The sequence below is a fragment of the Coregonus clupeaformis genome, unplaced genomic scaffold (genome assembly GCF_020615455.1).
Source record: "Coregonus clupeaformis isolate EN_2021a unplaced genomic scaffold, ASM2061545v1 scaf1041, whole genome shotgun sequence".
In the NCBI taxonomy this organism is placed as follows: Eukaryota; Metazoa; Chordata; class Actinopteri; order Salmoniformes; family Salmonidae; genus Coregonus; species Coregonus clupeaformis.
The window spans coordinates 91,817-112,532 of record NW_025534495.1 but is presented as its reverse complement, the minus strand read 5'-3'; the positions used below and the strand labels follow the sequence as shown (position 1 = coordinate 112,532).

General features: G+C 48.4%; 1 pseudogene; it reads left to right on the top strand.

Moving 5' to 3' along the window:
* Window positions 1-14,839: 14,839 nt before the first annotated feature.
* The window catches only part of LOC121562169, a 36,232-nt pseudogene continuing 30,355 nt past the window's right edge, over window positions 14,840-20,716 (top strand).

Genomic DNA, 20,716 nt, shown 5'->3' with positions numbered 1-20,716 from the left:
TGTAATGCAACAAAATAGGAAAAACGCCAAGGGGGATGAATACTTTTGCAAGGCACTGTATCTACTACTTTTACCACTTGAAAGTAGAACAACATAAAGCACAGTAAAGACTGTACATTCCAAAACATACTGTAAGGGGAAACAAAGTAAATGTATGAAAACTGGGAGCGATACTACTTTGTAACATGTTTATCTTGTATACTGTATTACTGTAGTGTTTACTGTACTGCATGCTATTTTGTTTTTGTAGAACTGAAAGACGACCACCACGGGGTGGTAGAACGTGTCTATTTACAGACGAACAGGAGGCTGCCATTGTGCAAATGGTAGTTGAAAATAATGCCATAAGACTGTGGGAAATCCAACAACAGATTATTGAAAGCCCTGCCATCTTCCATAACATTAGAGTGAGCTTATCAACCATAGCCTGCATCCTTAAGAAACACCATCTCCGGATGAAGCAAATCTACAGAGTCCCATTTGAAAGGAATTCCCAAAGAGTGAAGGATAAACGGTACGAATATGTGCAAGTAAGCAATGTAGTAGTATTACACTCTTGAAACATTAGCGACTCATTGATGTTGCCAGTGAACTTTACTATAAAGCCATTACAGTATTTACTGTCATTTCAGAGAATCATGGAGTTGGATGCAAGTCCCATCCCCCAGGAACTCATATTCATAGATGAGGCTGGATTCAATTTAGAAAAGACGAGGAGGAGAGGAAGGAACATTGTTGGTCAACGTGCCATCATTGAGGTACCTGGCCAGCACGGAGGAAATGTCACCATATGCGCAGCTATGATCCACAATGGGGTCCTCCACTGCCATGCCACCCTTGGACCATACAACACTGCCCATCTCCTTAATTTCCTGAACACCTTACATGACAATCTTTTTCAGCCAGAGCAGAGCGGGCCAGGTGATCCTGAGCAGCAAATGTATGTTCTAATTTGGGACAACGTGAGTTTCCATCGGCCTGCTCAGGTCCGCAACTGCTTCCATGACCATCCCAGGTTTACAATTCTCTATCTCCCACCATATTCCCCATTTCTCAACCACATTGAGGAGTTGTTTTCAACATGGCGGTGGAAGGTGTATGATAGCAAACCCCATGAACGTATGGCCGTTCTCCAGGCAATGTAGGAGGCCTGTGGTGACATCCCAATTTGTAAGTCGCTCTGGATAAGAGCGTCTGCTAAATGACGTAAATGTAAATGTAAATGTAATTCCAGTCCTGTCAGGGGTGGATGCGTCATGCCAGAAGATATTTCCCCCGCTGTCTGGCCAAGGAGAATATTGCCTGTGATGTTGATGAAAATCTGTGGCCGGACCACAACAACAGATATGACAGATTTTGATTTCGCAATGGAGTATTTGTCTCTTGACTTATGATTTTACTGTATTTTGACAGTTTCTTTATCTATTCCGTACAATTGATCTAATGTACAGTACAGTAGTACAAATACGCCTATTTTTCTTCCTTTGCATATGCAAACTATATTTACTATATGTTTGCATTTTAACTGTACAGTTGGAGTCAAAAGTTTACATACACTTAGGTTGGAGTCATTAAAACTCATTTTTCAACCACTCCACACATTTCTTGTTAACAAACTATAGTTTTGGCAAGTCGGTTAGGACATCTACTTTGTGCATGACACAAGTAATTTTTCCAACAATTATTTACAGACAGATTATTTCACTTATAATTCACTGTATCACAATTCCAGTGGGTCAGACGTTTACATACACTAAGTTGAATGTGCCTTTAAACAGCTTGGAAAATTCCAGAAAATGATGTCATGGCTTTAGTAGCTTCTGACATCATTTGAGTCAATTGGAGGTGTACCTGTGGATGTATTTCAAGGCCTACCTTCAAACTCAGTGCCTCTTTGCTTGACATCATGGGAAAATCAAAAGAAATCAGCCAAGACCTCAGAAAAAAATGGTAGACCTCCACAAGTCTGGTTCATCCTTGGGAGCAATTTCCAAACGCCTGAAGGTACCACGTTCATCTGTACAAACAATAGTACGCAAGTATAAACACCATGGAACCAAGCAGCCATCATACCGATCAGGAAGGAGACGCGTTCTGTCTCCTAGAGATGAACGTACTTTGGTGCGAAAAGTGCAAATCAATCCCAGGACAACAGCAAAGGACCTTGTGAAGATGCTGGAGGAAACAGGTACAAAAGTATCTATATCCACAGTAAAACGAGTCCTATATCGACATAACGTGAAAGGCCACTCAGCAAGGAAGAAGCCACTGCTCCAAAACCGCAATTAAAAAGCCAGACTACGGTTGTTATGATTTAACTGGATAAGAACCCAAATGCAGACAAGTACACGAAGCCATAGAAGTTTTAACAGGTTTATTTACAATGTTCAAAGTCCAGGTTCCCAAATATATGGGAAGAGCAAGTCCAGGTTACAGGGAGGGTAACAGATCCAGATCAGGGCAGGTGTGGTACCGTAATGTCCTAGTGTCCGTGATGAGTCCAAAAGAGAGGTCCGGTATTGGAGAGCAGGATGGTGGTGGCAGGAGTGAAGCGGAGGCAGGAGTCAGGTTCCAAATATATGGTCGTCTTGACTATGATCTGACGATGAGTGGTAAGTTTGACCGGGTCTTAAAGGCTGAGGTGATTATGGTGAATGAGCTGCAGCTGGAACCCTGACTCCCGCACACCAGACTTCACTCCTGCAATCAAGGACAGACAGAGGGGAGGGAGAGAGCAGAGAGAGCTACCTAGCAGCAGTAGGCCTAACAGTACCCCCCTCTACGGACGCCACCTGGCGGCCGACGGGGTTTATCGGGATGTAACCTATGAAACTCTCGGACCAGAGCAGGATCCACAATGAAGCTCCTGGGCACCCAGGAACGTTCCTCGGGACCATAACCCTCCCAATCCACCAGGTACTGAAACCACGACCTCGGCGGCGAACATCCAGAAGTCGCCGGACAGTGTAGACCGGACCCCCACCCACGATCCTGGGCGGAGGAGGGGACGAGAGGGCGGGCACAGAGGGCTAACCGACACAGGCTTAATCTGGGAAACATGAAAGGTGGAATGAACCCCGTAGGGAGGCAGGAAGCTGTAGCTTAACTGCGCAGGGGTTAACAATAGACAGTATCTTGAACGGTCCTATAAAACGAGGCGCCATCTTCTTAGACTCCACCTTCAATGGAAGGTCCCGTGACTTCAGCCATACCTCTTGACCAGGAGAGTAACCGGGAGCCTGGGACCGGTGACGGTTGGCTTGCCTCTGCATGTACGCCGAAGCTCGGGACAGAGCTACCCTGGCCTTCCTCCAGACCTTGAAGCAGCGGCGCATGTGGGACTGCACCGAGGGTACCGCCAGTTCCCTCTCTTGGGAAGGGAACAGGGGAGGTTGATAACCCAGAGCACACAGAAAAGGAGACAAACCAGAGGAAGCGTTAGTCAAGGTGTTATGAGCATATTCCACCCAGGGGAGCATGGAGCTCCATGACCCAGGGTTAGACCCAGTGACACAGCGAAGAGCGGTCTCCATCTCCTGGTTCGCTCTCTCGGCTTGCCCGTTGGTCTGGGGGTGATATCCAGAGGACAGGCTGGATGTAATGCCCAAAGCTTTACAGAAAGCTTTCCACACCTGGGAGACAAACTGGGGACCCCTGTCAGAGACAATATCCGTGGGTAGACCATGAGAGCGGAACACATGTTCAACCAAAATATCAGCCGTCTCTCTGGCAGTAGGCAGTTTAGGTAGGGCCAAAAAAATGAGCGAACTTAGAAAAACGATCAATCACCGTAGAAGAATGACAGTCTTACCAGACGAGGGGGGAAGTCCAGTGACAAAATCCATAGCGATATGCGACCAGGGCCGGCTGGGTATAGGTAGAGGTCGTAGATGACCAGCGCTGGCCTGGGTGGAGTTCTTACTTCGTGCACATACCGTACAAGCAGCAATGAAGGCTCGAGTGTCCGCCTCCATCGTGGCCCACCAGAACTTACGTCGCACAAAGTCAAGGGTCCGCGAAACTCCAGGGTGACAGGTAAGGGGAGACGAGTGAGCCCACTGAAGTACCTGGGAGCGAGCAGACTCAGGGACAAACATCCGGTTAGGAGGACCCCTCCCAGGGTCAGCTTGATGATGTTGAGCCTGTCTAACAATCCCCTCGATGTCACATGTGATGACTGCAATACTGCAGGTAGGAGGCAAAATGGGTTCAGGGTTACTACCAGTATCAACAGCCGAATGAACACGAGACAGGGCGTCAGGCTTGACGTTGCGTGACCCAGGACGGTAAGACAGAGAAAAATTGAATCTCCCAAAAAATAGTGCCCACCTGGCTTGGACGGGGGTTGAGCTGCTTCGCTGACTGGAGGTAAGCCAGATTCTTATGATCCGTCCAAACGATGAAGGGTTGTTCCGCCCCCTCCAACCAATGTCGCCACTCCTCGAGAGCCAGCTTAACGGCGAGCAGTTCACGATTGCCAACATCATAATTCCTCTCTGCCTGAGAAAGTTTCCTTGAGAGAAAAGCACAGGGATGCAGTTTGTTATCTTCAGGAGAACGTTGTGACAACACTGCACCTACCCCAGTGTCGGATGCATCCACCTCCACGACAAACTGGCGGTCGGGGTCCGGCTGCATCAGAATGGGAGCCGAGGCGAAGCGATGTTTCAGTTCTTCGAACGCTGATTCGGCCCCCTTCATTCCAAGCGAACGGTCGTGAGATGGAGGTGAGAGCGGTGAGTGGCGCCGCAATGCGGCTGTAGTCCTTGATGAACCTCCTATAGAAGTTCGCAAACCCCAGGAATCGTTGAAGTTGTTTGCGGGTAGAGGGAGCTGGCCAGTCCGTGACAGCAGAGATCTTAGCTGGGTCCATCCGCAACTCCCCCTGAGCTATGATGTAACCCAAAAAGAGGTCTCAGACACATGAAATTCACATTTCTCCATCTTCACAAACAGTTTGTTCTCCAACAACCTTTGCATCACCTGGCGCACATGTAGTTCATGTTCCTGGGAGGACTCTGAGAAAATCAAGATATCATCCAGATAGACAAAAACAAACCGATTCAACATGTCCCGAAGGACATCATTGACTAGTGCCTGAAAAACAGCAGGGGCATTGGACAACCCAAAAGGCATAACCAGATACTCAAAATGTCCCAAGGGTGTGTTGAAGGCAGTCTTCCATTCATCACCCTTACGAATGCGCACCAGGTGATACGCATTTCGTAGATCCAGTTTCGTAAAGATGGTAGCACCATGAAGGAGGGGAAAAGCAGAATTAATCAAAGGCAGAGAATACTTGTTCTTAATGGTGATGTTGTTAAGACCACGGTAATCAATACAGGGTCTGAGGGTCTTATCCTTCTTAGCAACAAAAAAGAATCCCGCTCCTACAGGTGACGAGGAAGGACGCATAATACCTGCCGCCAAGGAGTCCCGAATGTAGTTCTCCATAGCCTCCGTCTCCGGCCGGGAGAGATTGTACAGGCGACTGCTGGGGAGCGGGGCTCCTGGCTGGAGGTCAATGGCGCAGTCGTAAGGGCCGGTGAGGAGGAAGAGAAGTAGCTCTGTGTTTGCAGAAAACGGATGCCAGGTCATGATACGCGTTCAGGGACAGCAGAGAGATCCATGGACTCCAGTGGAGGTTGAGGCACAGTACTGGCAGGAGTCTGAGCAGAACACAAACAATTCACATGACAAAATGTGCTCCATGAAACAATGTTACCTGTCACCCAATCAATGTGTGGATTGTGTCTTATGAGCCAGGGGATACCAAGGACCAGGGGTGTCTGTGGGCAGTCGATAATATGGAATTGAATGTTCTCCTGATGATTTCCCGACACTCTAAGACAAACAGGAACAGTTTGATGGGTAATACGGGTCAACAATTGTCCATTTAGACCCTTAGCCTGCAGCGGACAGTCCATAGGAACAGTCTCCAAATCCATTTGTTGAGCCCACTCTCTATCCAAAAGCTTTCGTCGGCACCAGAGTCAATCAGCGCACTAACAGAGAAATTCTGGGACTGCCACTGGAGGGATGCCTGGAGCAGAATGCGGGGAGAAGAGGAAGAATCCGCTGCTCGGCTCACCAAAACTTCTCCCATTAATGATGAGCCGGCCCTTTTCACGGACGAACTGGGCAGGAAGGAACGAAATGACCAGCTTCTCCACAATACAGGCAGACCCGAGCCTGAATACGACGTGCACGCTCCTCTGAGGACAACCGTGCACGACCCACCTCCATGGCTTCGGGTTCAGTGCTCCTCGTATCGACTCGGGAAGACACGGCTTTCTCCGTAGGGGAAGATGCAGGGAGGAGTTTGTTGATGACAGACAGGTTGCTTGGAACTAACACTCCTCTCCCGGCGGCGCTCCCGAATCCGATTATCCAACCTGATAGTGAGTGAAATAAGATTATCCAGCGTAGCCGATTCATCATATGACACCAATTCATCTTTTAAAGTCTCAGACAAAGCATTGATGAACACTCCTTGTAATGCCTCGTCATTCCAACCACTCACTGCTGCTAAAGTCCGAAACTCCACTGCCATCTCCGCCACACTACGAGCCCCCTGTCGAAGAGAGAACAACCGGTTTCGCAGCCTCCTTGCCTCGTACGGGGTGGTCAAAAACCTTCCTCATCTCCGTGGTGAAGGCAACGTAAAGCGTTGCAAATGTCCGACTGACTCTCCCATACCGCGGATCCCCAGGCACGAGCGGAACCGCTAGTAGAGTTAATAAGGTAGGCAATACGGGCTCTTTCTGAGGCGTAGGTGAGGGGCTGTTGTTCAAACACTAACGAGCATTGAGTCAAAAAATCGCCACAGGTTCCCATGTTCCCGTCATAGCGCTCTGGAGCAGGAACAAAAGGCTCTCTGATCTGGGCTGAAGGGGTAGTAAGGGCAGACACTTGATTGGTGAGTAATTGAACCTGATTAAGCAGCACCTGACTGTCCTCAGCAATCGTCTTAAACAGGGTATCATGTTGGCCAAGTAAAATGCCCTGATTGGCTATGGCAGTCCAAATTTCAGTGCACTCTGGGGTGGTATCCGAGCTACTGTCTGCTGGGTTCATGTTGGTCAGATCATACTGTTATGATTTAACTGGATAAGAACCCAAATGCAGACAAGTACACGAAGCCATAGAAGTTTTAACAGGTTTATTTACAATGTTCAAAGTCCAGGTTCCCAAATATATGGGAAGAGCAAGTCCAGGTTACAGGGAGGGTAACAGATCCAGATCAGGGCAGGTGTGGTACCGTAATGTCCTAGTGTCCGTGATGAGTCCAAAAGAGAGGTCCGGTATTGGAGAGCAGGATGGTGGTGGCAGGAGTGAAGCGGGAGGCAGGAGTCAGGTTCCAAATATATGGTCGTCTTGACTATGATCTGACGATGAGTGGTAAGTTTGACCGGGTCTTAAAGGCTGAGGTGATTATGGTGAATGAGCTGCAGCTGGAACCCTGACTCCCGCACACCAGACTTCACTCCTGCAATCAAGGACAGACAGAGGGGAGGGAGAGAGCAGAGAGAGCTACCTAGCAGCAGTAGGCCTAACAACGGTTTGCAAATGCACATGGAGACAAAGATTTTTGGAGAAATGTCCTCTGGTCTGATGAAACAAAAATAGAACTGTTTGGCCATAATAACCATCGTTATGTTTGGAGCCGAAGAACACCATCCCAACCGTGAAGCACAGGGGTGGCAGCATCATGCTGTGGGGGTGCTTTGCTGCAGGAGGGACTGCTGCACTTCACAAAATAGATGGCATCATGAGGAAGGAAAATGATGTGGATATATTGAAGCAACATCTCAAGACATCAGTCAGGAAGGTAAAGCTTGGTCGCAAATGGGTCTTCCAAATGGACAATAACCCCAAGCATACTTCCAAAGTTGTGGCAAAATGGCTTAAGGACAACAAAGTCAAGGTATTGGAGTGGCCATCACAAAGCCCTGACTCCAATCCTATAGAAAATGTGTGGGCAGAACTGAAAAAGCGTGTGCGAGCAAGGAGGCCTACAAACCTGACTCAGTTACACCAGCTCTGTCAGGAGGAATGGGCCAAAATTCACCCAACTTATTGTGGGAAGCTTGTGGAAGGCTACCCGAAACGTTTGACCCAACTTAAACAATTTAAAGGCAATGCTACCAAATACTAATTGAGTGTATGTAAACGTCTGACCCACTGGGAATGTGATGAAATAAATAAAAGCTGAAATAAATCTCTCTACTATTATTCTGACATTTCACATTCCTTGTCACGTTCGTTGTATAAAGGATTGGACCAAGGTGCAGCGTGGTATGCGTACATGTTTAATTTATTAAATAAACACTTGACAAAATAACAAAAGCAACTGAACGTGACGTTCTAAAGGCTAACAGCAACAAGCCTAAACTGAAACAGACACATGATCCCACAACTAAAGGTAGGCAAAATGGCTGCCTAAGTATGATCCCCAATCAGAGACAACGATGGACAGCTGCCTCTGATTGGGAACCACACCCGGCCAACATAGAAAGAGAATACACTAGATTCTATCCAAATCACACCTGACCTAACCAAACAGAGAATACAGGTGATCTCTAAGGTCAGGGCGTGACATTCTTAAAATAAAGTGGTGATCCTAACTGACCTAAGACAGGGAATTTTTACTAGGATTAAATGTCAGGAATTGTGAAAAACTGAGTTTAAATGTATTTGGCTAAGGTGTATGTAAACTTCCGACTTCAACTGTATGTGTGCTTACAGTATGCTGTTTGACATGTATTGAGTCATGTTGAAATATAAACGTACATTTTTGCATTTGTGTGGTAAGGGTAGGTAACAACACATCTGCCACACTGATCCTCAACACGGGGCCCCTCAGGGTGCGTGCTCAGTCCCCTCCTGTACTCTCTGTTCACCCATGACTGCATGGCCAGGCACAACTCCAACACCATCATTAAGTTTGCCGACGACACAACAGTGGTAGGCCTGATCACCGACAACGATGAGACAGCCTATAGGGAGGAGGTCAGAGATCTGGCCATGTGGTGCCAGGCCAACAACCTCTCCCTCAACGTGACCAAGACAAAGGAGATGATTGTGGACTACAGGAAAAAAAAGAGGACTGAGCACGCCCCCATTCTCATCGACGGGGCTGTAGTGGAACAGGTTGAGAGCTTCAAGTTCCTTGGTGTCCACATCACCAACGAACTATCATGGTCCAAACACACCAAGACAGTCGTGAAGAGGGCACGACAAAGCCTATTCCCCCTCAGGAGACTAAAATGATTTGGCATGGGTCCTCAGATCCTCAAAAATTCTACAGCTGCACCATCAGAGCATCCTGACTGGTTGCATCACCGCCTGGTATGGCAACTGCTTGGCCTCTGACCGCAAGGCACTACAGAGGGTAGTGCGTACGGCCCAGTACATCACTGGGGCCAAGCTTCCTGCCATCCAGGACCTCTATACCAGGCGGTGTCAGAGGAAGGCCCTCAAAATTGTCAAAGACTCCAGCCACCTAGTCATAGACTGTTCTCTCTGCTACCGCGCGGCAAGCGGTACCGAGTGCAAGTCTAGGTCCAAAAGACTTCTCAACAGCTTCTACCCCCAAGCCATAAGACTCCTGAACAGCTAATCATGGCTACCCGACTATTTGCACTGCCCCCCCCACCCCATCCTTTTACGCTGCTGCTACTCTGTTAAGTATTTATGCATAGTCACTTTAACTCTACCCACATGTACATATTACCTCAACTACCTCAACTAGCCGGTGCCCCCGCACATTGACTCTGCAACGGTACCCCCCTGTATATATAGCCTCCCTACTGTCACTTTATTTTACTTCTGCTCTTTTTTTCTCAACACTTTTTTTGTTGTTGTTTTATTCTTACTTTTTTTGTTTAAAATAAATGCACTGTTGGTTAAGGGCTGTAAGTAAGCATTTCACTGTAATGTCTGCACCTGTTGTATTCGGCGCATGTGACCAATAAAATTTGATTTGATTTGATTTGATTTGATTGTATAACAACAAAATCTTAGTCTTTACACTGAAATAGGTTCTAATAGTAGTGTTTTGAATATGTCACATTAGTGTGATCTCTGTTGTCACTAAATTAGATTCATTTGATGTGTGTATGTGTCTCATTTGAATGCCGAGTTTCATTTTGAGCAGGGAGTACATTATTTTGATATTTTGATATTTTGCAAGATGTCTGTGGGGTTTGGGGAAATTGGCTAACTGTTTTGTGTTTTGTGTTTAGAGTTTTGAGTACCTGAGATGTAGTTTCAGCAAACGTATGTTAACAATTGGGGAAAACTGTAAGCTCTTTCACTGGCCAGGCTTCACAAACACACACACACACAGGGGCAGGCCCTGCCGTGAAACCCAGGACTGGATCTCAGCCAGCAAATGGACCGGATCAAACACCAGCTCTGATTCCAGGGCCTTTTGATGTGGTAAAACACAGCTCATTCATTTCTCATAGAGCATTAGAGGAACATAGAGGCCTTTCTTCTAAAGAGTACTTAAGAAACAACAAGCAGATGCTTTCTATTAGGCAGTCAGTTAAAGTGTATTAAAAAAAATAAAGAAACTGTAAATAGTCAGTAATGTAGTCAATGCGTCTAAGGCTTGGATTAAATCCTAATCAAATCAAATTTCATTTGTCACATGCACCGAATACAACAGGTGTAGACCTTACAGTGAAATGTTTACTTACAAGCCCTTAACCAACAATGCAGTTTTAAGAAAGAATACCAAAAAAAATCACACAAAAATTACTATATAAAATAATATGAAATAAAAGTAACAAATAATTAAAGAGCAGCAGTAAAAATAACAATACTGAGGCTATATACAGGGGGTACCGGTACCGAGTCAATGTGCAGGGGCATCGGTTAGTCGAGGTAACTGGGGTAATATGTACATGTAGGTAGAGTTATTAAAGTGACTATGCATAGATAATAAACAGAGAGTAGCAGCAGCGTAAAAGAGGGGTGGGGGGTCAATGCAAATAGTCTGGGTAGCCATTTGATTAGATGTTCAGGAGTCTTATGGCTTGGGGGTAGAAGCTGTTTAGAAGCCTCTTGGACCTAGACTTGGCGCTCCGGTACCGCTTGCCGTGCGGTAGCAGAGAGAACAGTCTATCACTAGGGTGGTTGGAGTCTTTTTAGGGCCTTCCTCTGACCGCCTGGTATAGAGGTCCTGGATGGCAGGAAGCTTGGCCCCAGTGATGTACTGGGCCGTACGCACTACCCTCTGTAGTGCCTTGAGGTCGGAGGCCGAGCAGTTGCCACACCAGGCAGTGATGCAACCAGTCAGGATGCTCTCGATGGTGCAGCTGTAGAACCTTTTGAGGATCTGAGGACCCATGCCAAATCTTTTCAGTCTCCTTAGGGGGAATAGGTTTTGTCGTGCCCTCTTCACGACTGTCTTGGTGTGCTTGGACCATGTTAGTTTGTTGGTGATGTGGACACCAAGGAACTTGAAGCTCTCAGCCTGCTCCACTACAGCCCCGTCGATGAGAATGGGGGGCTGTTGGTCCTCTTCTTTATCCTGTCATCCACAATCATCTCGACCTGTGCATGGTGATAGATTTGTAAAGGCGTCAGTATTTCAGGCCACAAGGCCAGAGCAGATTGTTTCTCAGAGCTGCACACACAGAAACTCCTCTGATTTTCAATTATCTTCTGGTTTTATCTGCAACAACAAACGTTCAACGCTGCTTGAATCGAAGACAGGGATGACAGACATCAAGCCAATATGGTCAGATGGGTACAGTGGTGATTATTTTAAATATTATAATCACAATACTGAGCTATTGTTACAGAGTGATCTGGCCATGTCTGTTCTTCTCTTGACCTTACACACTGTCTCACACACACACACACACGTGGGCACACACATCCTCGCAGACGGCACACACACACAAACACACACACACAGATACACAAACAAACACACACACACACAGACACACACAAACACACAGACACACACAGACATACAGACACACACACACACACAGACATACAGACACACACACACACACACACATACTTTCAGTAGACCTTGAGTAGGTCTGGCGGTCATTTCCTCTGTGTAGCTATAGTTAGCTCCTAGTCCCTGGGACAGACAGACATTTACTTTATTAAAGCTTGTTAACTGTGACCTTCCTCGTTAGAAGAGACCTCCCTACACTAATTAATTTCCATTATTTAATTGATGTCTCGTTAAAGACTGAATTTGACAAATGACCTCGTAGCTCAGGGAGGAACACAGAGCGGGGGTAGGGACGGCCACGCCAGTTTTGGAACAGTGTTATCTCCCAAAATGTCATGACCGTCCTCTCTTGTTTGGGTGATAATACCACTGTGTTTGTGTGTGTGTGTGTGTGTGTGTGTGTGTGTGTGTGTGTGTGTGTGTGTGTGTGTGTGTGTGTGTGTGTGTGTGTGTGTGTGTGTGTGTGTGTGTGTGTGTGGGATAGAAAGTGTTTTGGTGATCAACAAGAGTTTTGGCTAGCGCTGTGTGCTTGTTTCTCTATTCCCACCAGAGACAGACTGACTGACCGCAACTAGCTGTGTGTTTCCTTATTCTCACCAGAGATAGACTGACTGACCGCAACTAGCTGTGTGTTTCCCTATTCCCACCAGAGACAGACTGACTGACCTCAACTAGCTGTGTGTTTCCCTATTCCCTCCAGAGACAGACTGACTGACCTCAACTAGCTGTGTGTTTCCCTATTCCCACCAGAGACAGACTGACTGACCTCAACTAGCTGTGTGTTTCCCTATTCCCACCAGAGACAGACTGACTGACCTCAACTATCTGTGTGTTTCTCTATTCCCACCAGAGACAGACTGACTGACCTCAACTAGCTGTGTGTTTCCTTATTCTCACCAGAGACAGACTGACTGACCTCAACTAGCTGTGTGTTTCCCTATTCCCACCAGAGACAGACTGACTGACCTCAACTAGCTGTGTGTTTCTCTATTCCCACCAGAGACAGACTGACTGACCTCAACTAGCTGTGTGTTGTATGTCATCACTAAGGTGTCAGGCCTAACTAGACACTGCCAAGATCCTAATTAATAAAGTACTGCTGACACATTCATTTGTGTATTAATGTATATTGATGTGTATTGATGTGAATACAGGGCTCATTTGTGAAAGAGACCTTGGTCTCAGCATGACTCCCTGTTAAAATAATGGTTAAATAAAATAATAATGTGTGTATTATACTGTAATATGCACTCATACATACACAGACATGCACACACACACACACACACACACACACACACACACACACACACACACACACACACACACACTCACATACACAAACAGGCACACAGGCACACACACAGACACATTATGGTGTGTGATGATGTGTTATAATAACACTGCCTGTGGGGAAAGAGGCCCATCTGCTGCTCAGGGGTCCTGCTGAGGTAGCCTAAAAATACAACCACCTGCAGGTATACACACACACACACACACACACACACACACACACACACACACACACACACAGACCTACCATTTTCAATGGGACTGATGTATGGCTCTGGTTAAAAGTAGTGCACTGTATAGGGAATAGGGTGCCATTTAGGATGCGGTCTCAGTGTGGGCTACGAGAAGTGCTGAACACCATGATCATGTGATCAGACAGTCAGCCAGATAACCAACCAACCAACCAGGCAGGGCAAAGGCTGGTAGGCCATAGAAAATAAGCCAGTTTTTGTAGAAACTTGTCTTATTCAGCCAGGGTGACAGGCTATAGAAAATAAGAATTTCCAGTAGAGACTTAGTAGGGTGAAAATGCCCCTAGATGCTGATCTTGGGTCAGTTTGGCATGTTCCTCACTAATGATTAAGGTCAGGATGTGGGAAGGGGAAACTGAGCCTAGATCTGTACATAAGGGAAACTTAACCCTAGAGCCAAGCTATAGACGTCTGGTCATGGTGAGTCAGAGCAGTACAGGGTTCTCTTATGACTGACTATGAGCCGTTAACGAGGAGGAAGGAGGGAGGAGGAGGGGGGAGAAAGAGGGGAGTCAGGGATTGAGCTGGTGGTGAAAAAACTAGCTACTGCTGCTACTGGCTTCAGTTTCTCCTCTCCCAAAGTGAAACACACCCACAACTTAATGCTCAGAGAGAGAGAGAGCGAGAGAGAGAGAGAGAGAGAGAGAGAGAGAGAGAGAGAGAGAGAGAGAGAGAGAGAGAGAGAGAGAGAGAGAGAGAGAGAGAGAGAGAGAGAGAGAGAGAGAGAGAGAGAGAGAGAGAGAGAGAGAGATACTTAATGTAGAGAGAGGGGGATAGCACTTCTAGAGAGGGAGAGAGTGAGCGCAGGAGGAGAGAAAGAGAGTGTGACAGAAAATAAAAACAGATATAGAGAGCGCTGAGGGAGAGCGCAAGAGAGTGACAGCACAGAGAGAAAGGGAGGGAGGGAAGGAAAGGGAGAGAGCGAGAGAGGAGGGACTGACCAGAATGACGGAGGGAGGAGGGACGGGAGGAGGAAAGTAGAGGAGAAAGTAGAGAAGAGAGATATTGAAGGAGTCAGCACAGTTAGCGAGTGAGGGAGGGAGCCAGGGAGAAGAGAGAAAGAAAGAAAGTGAGAAAAATAAAGAGCAAAAGAGGTAGAGCTCAGCAAATCAGGGCTTTCAGCCAGTCACAGCTATTCCCTACTTAGCTGCTGTGTTCTAGCCAGAGAGGAGAGCTTCACCGCCTCTGAAAAGAGAGAGAGAAACAAAAAAGAGAGAAAGAGAGAGAGAGGGGGAAAATAGCTAACTCTGCTGTGGAAGAAAGAGAGAGAGAGAGAGAGAGAGAGAGAGAGCGAGAGAGCGAGAGAGAGAGAGAGAGAGAGAGAGAGAGAGAGAGAGAGAGAGAGAATAAGAGGTTCTCTGTCCAGAGTTTAGGAGGAGAAAATGGATTCCGACTCAGGGGAGCAGAGTGAGGGAGATCTCTCTCCAGGTAAGATCACTTGCTAGTGTGTGTGTGTGTGTGTGTGTGTGTGTGTGTGTGTGTGTGTGTATGTGTATGTGTATGTGTATGTGTGCGTGTGTATGTGCCTGTGTGTATATTTTGTTTGTGTGTGTGTTTGTGTGTGTGTATCTATGCTAACTTGTATCTATACTATCTTGTAGTAGGTAGAGGTTTCCCCTAATGGTTAAAGGGTTAGGATTGGACTGTGATCTTTCGTGTGTGTGTGTGTGTGTGTGTAAGTTTGTTTACTCACCTCTGATCTGTACATGCGGAGTGGCAGCCTGCCTTCCGCTCTGTGTGTGTGTCTGTAAGCCGGCTCAGTGTGTTAGCCGTAGCCATGATTAGCAGGCCAGGCAAGCTGAGACACGTGTGTGTGTGTCTGTGTACGTGTGTGTGTGCGTGTCAGTGAGTGTGTGTGTACGTACATTCGTGCCTGTGTGTACATGATTGTGTGTGTGCAAGCTATTAGATTTTATACTAATCAACACATTTAACTACTAGGGACCTCCTCTGTACTCTCCCCTCAAGTCATCCTCTCAGAGGATACATCAATATTTACAAAGAAGATGTCTGGGACTCAAACTAACACAGGTTCTGTCTGACTACATGGACACAGTGTGGCTCTCGACTTACGTTCCAATAGAGAGATCAATGTTTAGACATAATCTGCGTCCCAAATGGCACCCTATTCCCTATATACCGCACTACTTTTGACCAGAGCTATATATGTCACGGTTCAGACAGACGACAAGAGGACCACAATTGCCACACCAGAAAGTTTATTTAAACTTAAGGGGAAAGGGATGTAGGGGAGTGAGTGAAGGCTCCAGGGGTTATCCCGTCCGATGTGCTGGGTCTGTGCCTCCCCCCAGTGGCAGCGATGCGTCCGATGACGCCGGTGGTTGGTGGTCCAGAAGTCCTGGGGGAGGAAACACAGACACAACGGGGCGGAATGAAACCAGGCAGCAGTACAGTTCAAGGGAAATCCAAAATACGTAGTAGCAAGGCAGAAGGCTGGTCAGAGTTACCGGGATTGAAGAGTAGTCAGGAGTCGTAATGGCAGAAGCAGGGTCTGGATCTCCTGAGGCAGAAGAGTATCCAAAAACCAGGCAGGTCCGGGGTCACAAAACCAGGGTGAGCCAGAAGCGCGAGCAAACAGGTTCCGGGTGTGAGCTTTGCAGACGATCTGACACCGGAGAGCTGAAAGACAGGGCCTTAAATACTGGGAGAGGTTAGTGGGTAATGCAGCGCAGCTGGCAGAGTAATTAGAGCCGAGCAGAGCAGGGACAGGTGGAGCTAGTTAGGCTGAGTAGAGAGAGAGTGGTGAGCAGAGTGGAAACAACTTAAGGTGGTAACCCAGTGGAGTGAGAGGGCTCATGACAGAACCCCCCAAGGGACGGCCCCCAGAAGTCCCAAGAGCAACACCACGCCCGGGCGGGAGGAGGGGAGCCGGAGGAGGGCTAGAACTCCTCCCGAACGGTCCGAGCGAACGTCCTCATCCTCGGAGGAAGCCGGAGGGCCGTGGTCGGGAGATGGGACAGGTCCAGACAGGATCAGGCACAGGACAGGAAGCCGAGCGGGCAGGACGGTTAGAGACCCCCTGGGGCGGCCCCCTACGGATTGCAGGTTGATCAGGATGCCGTTGGTGAAAGCGGTGATGAGAGTCCTATCCACAATCCGACTAGCTGGCACCCAGGTCCTTTCCTCAGGTCCATAGCCCTCCCAGTCAATGAGGTACTGAGACCCTACCCCTCCGTCTGGACCGAAGCAGGCGGCGGACGGTGTAAAACCAGACCACCATCGACGAGCCGTGGAGGAGGAGGACAAGGCGCAGCAGGGACCAGCGGACTCCTGGGCACAGGCAGGGCCTGCAGCAATCCGGCTGGGGGCTGGCAGGACGACTTGTGTTGGTTGCAGATGGGGCAGGCTTGGACGAATTCCCGTACATCCTTCCTCAGAGAGGGCCACCAGAACCTCTGGGCGAGCAGGTTGTAAGTGCGGGTGGAGCCAGGGTGACAAGCTGGCGGGAGTCATGTCCCCACTGAACGACCTGGGACCTCAGGTCTTCGGGGACAAAAAGGCGGTCAGCTGGGCAAGTGCTGGGACCTGGCTGGTTACGGAGAGCCTCCAGCACCTGTTCCTCAACAGCCCAGGTCAGAGCTGCAACGATGCAGGGACTTGGCAGAATCGACACAGGGTCCTTGGAGGGGTCAGGAGCGGAGTTAGTAGGTACTGGCCGAGGGGAGTGCGGCGGCAAGCAGGCAGGTTCGGTGGCAGTCCTCTCCCCACTCCCTGATCACCCCGGTCACCCAGTCGAGCTGAGGGTTGTGCCGGGCGGAGCCATGGGTAACCCAGGATGAGGGGTTGGCCTGGAGAGGGGAGCAGGTGAAACTGGATAGTTTCTTGATGGTTTCGGACAGACCCATCGAGACCGGGGCCGTGACATGAGTGACCGATCCGAGTAAGTGTCCGTCCAGTGCCCGGGCAGGAATAGGAGGTGTCAAACGGAGGTTCTCCAGTCCCAGTTGGCGTGCCAGCTTGATGTCCATTATGTTGGCTTCGGCGCCAGAATCCACCAGAGCAGCCAGGGTGTGAGTTGAGTCAGGGAGGCGGAGGTGAACTTGCAGCAGGGGTTTGGCGGTCGGAGGACTGGATGGTCATTGAACTCAACCGGACTCCCCCTATGCCCGGTGAGCTCGGCCCTTTAAAGGGCAGGTTACCACACGATGTCCATCACCTCACAATAGAGGCAGAGGTTTGAGGTAGTGCCGTTGGCGCTCTGCAGGAGTGAGAGAGGCTTCGCCCAATCTCCATAGGCTCAGACTGATCAAGCTGAACTGGGTGAGTGGCAGTAGATGACAGGAGCCCAGTCGGATCTCTCCGAATGCCGGTAGTAGGTGGACCTTGGCGCCCCTCTCACGACGACGGGTCTGTATCCCTCTGTCGATCCTGACAGTCAGTGCGATGGCTTCATCAAGAGTGGAAGGCAGTTCATGGGAGACCAACTCGTCCTTGATATAGTCAGCCAAACTATGGAAGAACGCGTCCACCAACGATGGTGTGTTCCAAGAACTTCGTCTAGCCAGGGTTCGGAAGTCGATGGAATGGTCTGCGACTGTACGTCTGCCTTGTCGAATACTGAACAGTTCACGAGACGCCTCTGCAGTTGGTGAATCCAGGTCAAACACCTTCAGCATCTCCTCGGCAAACCGGGTCGAAGGTTGCACATGCGGGGGTTTGACGTTCGAACTCTGCTGTTCCCCAGAGTCGAGCTCGGCCCGTCAGGTGAGTGATGGCATACCCAACTTTAGCCCCTCCGTGGCGAAGGTCCTTGGCTGCAAGGAGAACTGAAGTCGGCAGCTAGTCAGGAATGGCCGGACCTGGGTTGAATCGCCGTTGAACCGCTCGGGGTTTCCAATCTTGGGTTCCGGAGCAGCGGCTGCAATGACCGGGGCAGGTAACTCGGGGCAGGGCTGGTGGGCAGACTGGCTGGGGTCAGGTTGGTGAGGAGTTGAATGATCATGGCGAGTTGTTGTTGCTGCTGCTGGGACTGCTGCTGGTGCTGCTGGAACTGCTGATGCTGTTGGTGGCCCGACCTGAAGCAGAGAGGTGATGTCGCCGCTCATGCGGCCTAGCTCTCTCCAGTGTGTTCCAGGCGTAGCATGGCGGTGGGTTGCTCAGGTTCTTCGGTTTCCATGTCGGGGAAGTGTGCGCTGAGTCCATGATGGTCAGATCGTACTGTCACGGTTCAGACAGACGACAAGAGGACCACAATTGCGTCACACCAGAAAGTTTATTTAAACTTAAGGGGAAAGGGATGTAGGGAGTGAGTGAAGGCTCCAGGGGTTATCCCGTCCGATGTGCTGGGTCTGTGCCTCCCCCAGTGGCAGCGATGCGTCCGATGACGCGGTGGTTGGTGGTCCAGAAGTCCTGGGGGAGGAAACACAGACACAACGGGGCGGAATGAAACCAGGCAGCAGTACAGTTCAAGGGAAATCCAAAATACGTAGTAGCAAGGCAGAAGGCTGGTCAGAGTTACCGGGATTGAAGAGTAGTCAGGAGTCGTAATGGCAGAAGCAGGTCTGGATCTCCTGAGGCAGAAGAGTATCCAAAACCAGGCAGGTCCGGGGGTCACAAAACCAGGGTGAGCCAGAAGCGCGAGCAAACAGGTTCCGGGTGTGAGCTTTGCAGACGATCTGACACCGGAGAGCTGAAAGACAGGGCCTTAAATACTGGGAGAGGTTAGTGGGTAATGCAGCGCAGCTGGCAGAGTAATTAGAGCCGAGCAGAGCAGGGACAGGTGGAGCTAGTTAGGCTGAGTAGAGAGAGAGTGGTGAGCAGAGTGGAAACAACTTAAGGTGGTAACCCAGTGGAGTGAGAGGGCTCATGACAATATAGGCCTTGATCAAAAGGAGTGCACTAAAATGGGACTATGGTGCCATTTGGAATGCACACTTACAGATGTAGGATCTTAATTAAATCCATCTTTTGTTGCTGAGAATTTAAACTTGTAGTGTATTCAAGGTTTAAAAAGGCTTCTAAAGTTTGTAATTTCCACTTAAAAATTTCAGACTTGATTTGCCCTAACGAAAAATGTATCAACCTCTACAAAAAATTTCCATTAATTATAACCCACATAATAATTCATATTTCCTGTTACTGCAGGATTATTTTCCTGGTGTATCAAACTGGCTCAAATTAAGAGCCTACATCTGTATTGTGTATCTATGAAAGTTTTATGGTTGGAAAGTCCAGGGGCAAGACTTGATTGTGGCAGTGAAAGGAGAATGTTTGTGCTCCTGGTTGACAGGTTCTGGTTGTATGTTTTCCAGCATTCCTTATGGCTATTTATAAAGTAGCTGTGATCCTACAGAGAATTCCACTCAGGCAATTAAACTGTCTTCAGAAGTGTCCAACGGCACACACACACACACACACACACACACACACACACACACACACACACACACAGACATCCAACCCATCATTAATCCAGCCAGGTCACTCGTGACACAAGTCAGTATTCGACGTCCATCCATGTCTGAGGATATCAGGAGATGACGTGGAATCCGGCCACTAGGGGCAACAGTGAGTGTTTTGCTAGGGTGTTGTGGACGGGGATGGCAGATTGCGGATGGGCGTAAGCATCTGCCTCTGATTCCAAGAGTTTGAATCCAGCGATAGAAAGTTGTTTTTTTGTATATATTTTTATCCCAAACCTTAACACTTACCTTAACCATTCAGAGTTAATGCCTAACCTTGAGAATGTGGAGTTCATGCCTGAATTTAACCCTAACCTTAACAATTCTGAGTTAATGAATAAACTAAACCTTAAACACTTTGAAATTTGACGTTTGGAACAACTTCCAAATTTGATGTTTGAGAAACATGGATGGACGTCTAATTCTGACGTGAGACTGTGAGAGCTGGTAGCATTAATCATAGGAATACTTTCTAAAGGCATGTTTTCATAGTAATGCTAGCACATGCTGTAATATACAACACGAGGTGGTGTTGTCAGTATAACTCCCTATGTCTGAAAGTCCTCTTTTCTCTACCATATCTCTAATGTCGTGATTTGCCTTCAGTCACAGGACCCCTAACCCCTCTGAGCCCTGTGTGAAGGGCCGTGTTTACGTCTGCTCTGGCATTTAAAATGGTTTGGGGAGACAGAGAGGCTTACTGTGGTGGAGGCATTAGGAAATCCTTAAAGCTCACAGCACTCTCACTCTCCCCCTCACTG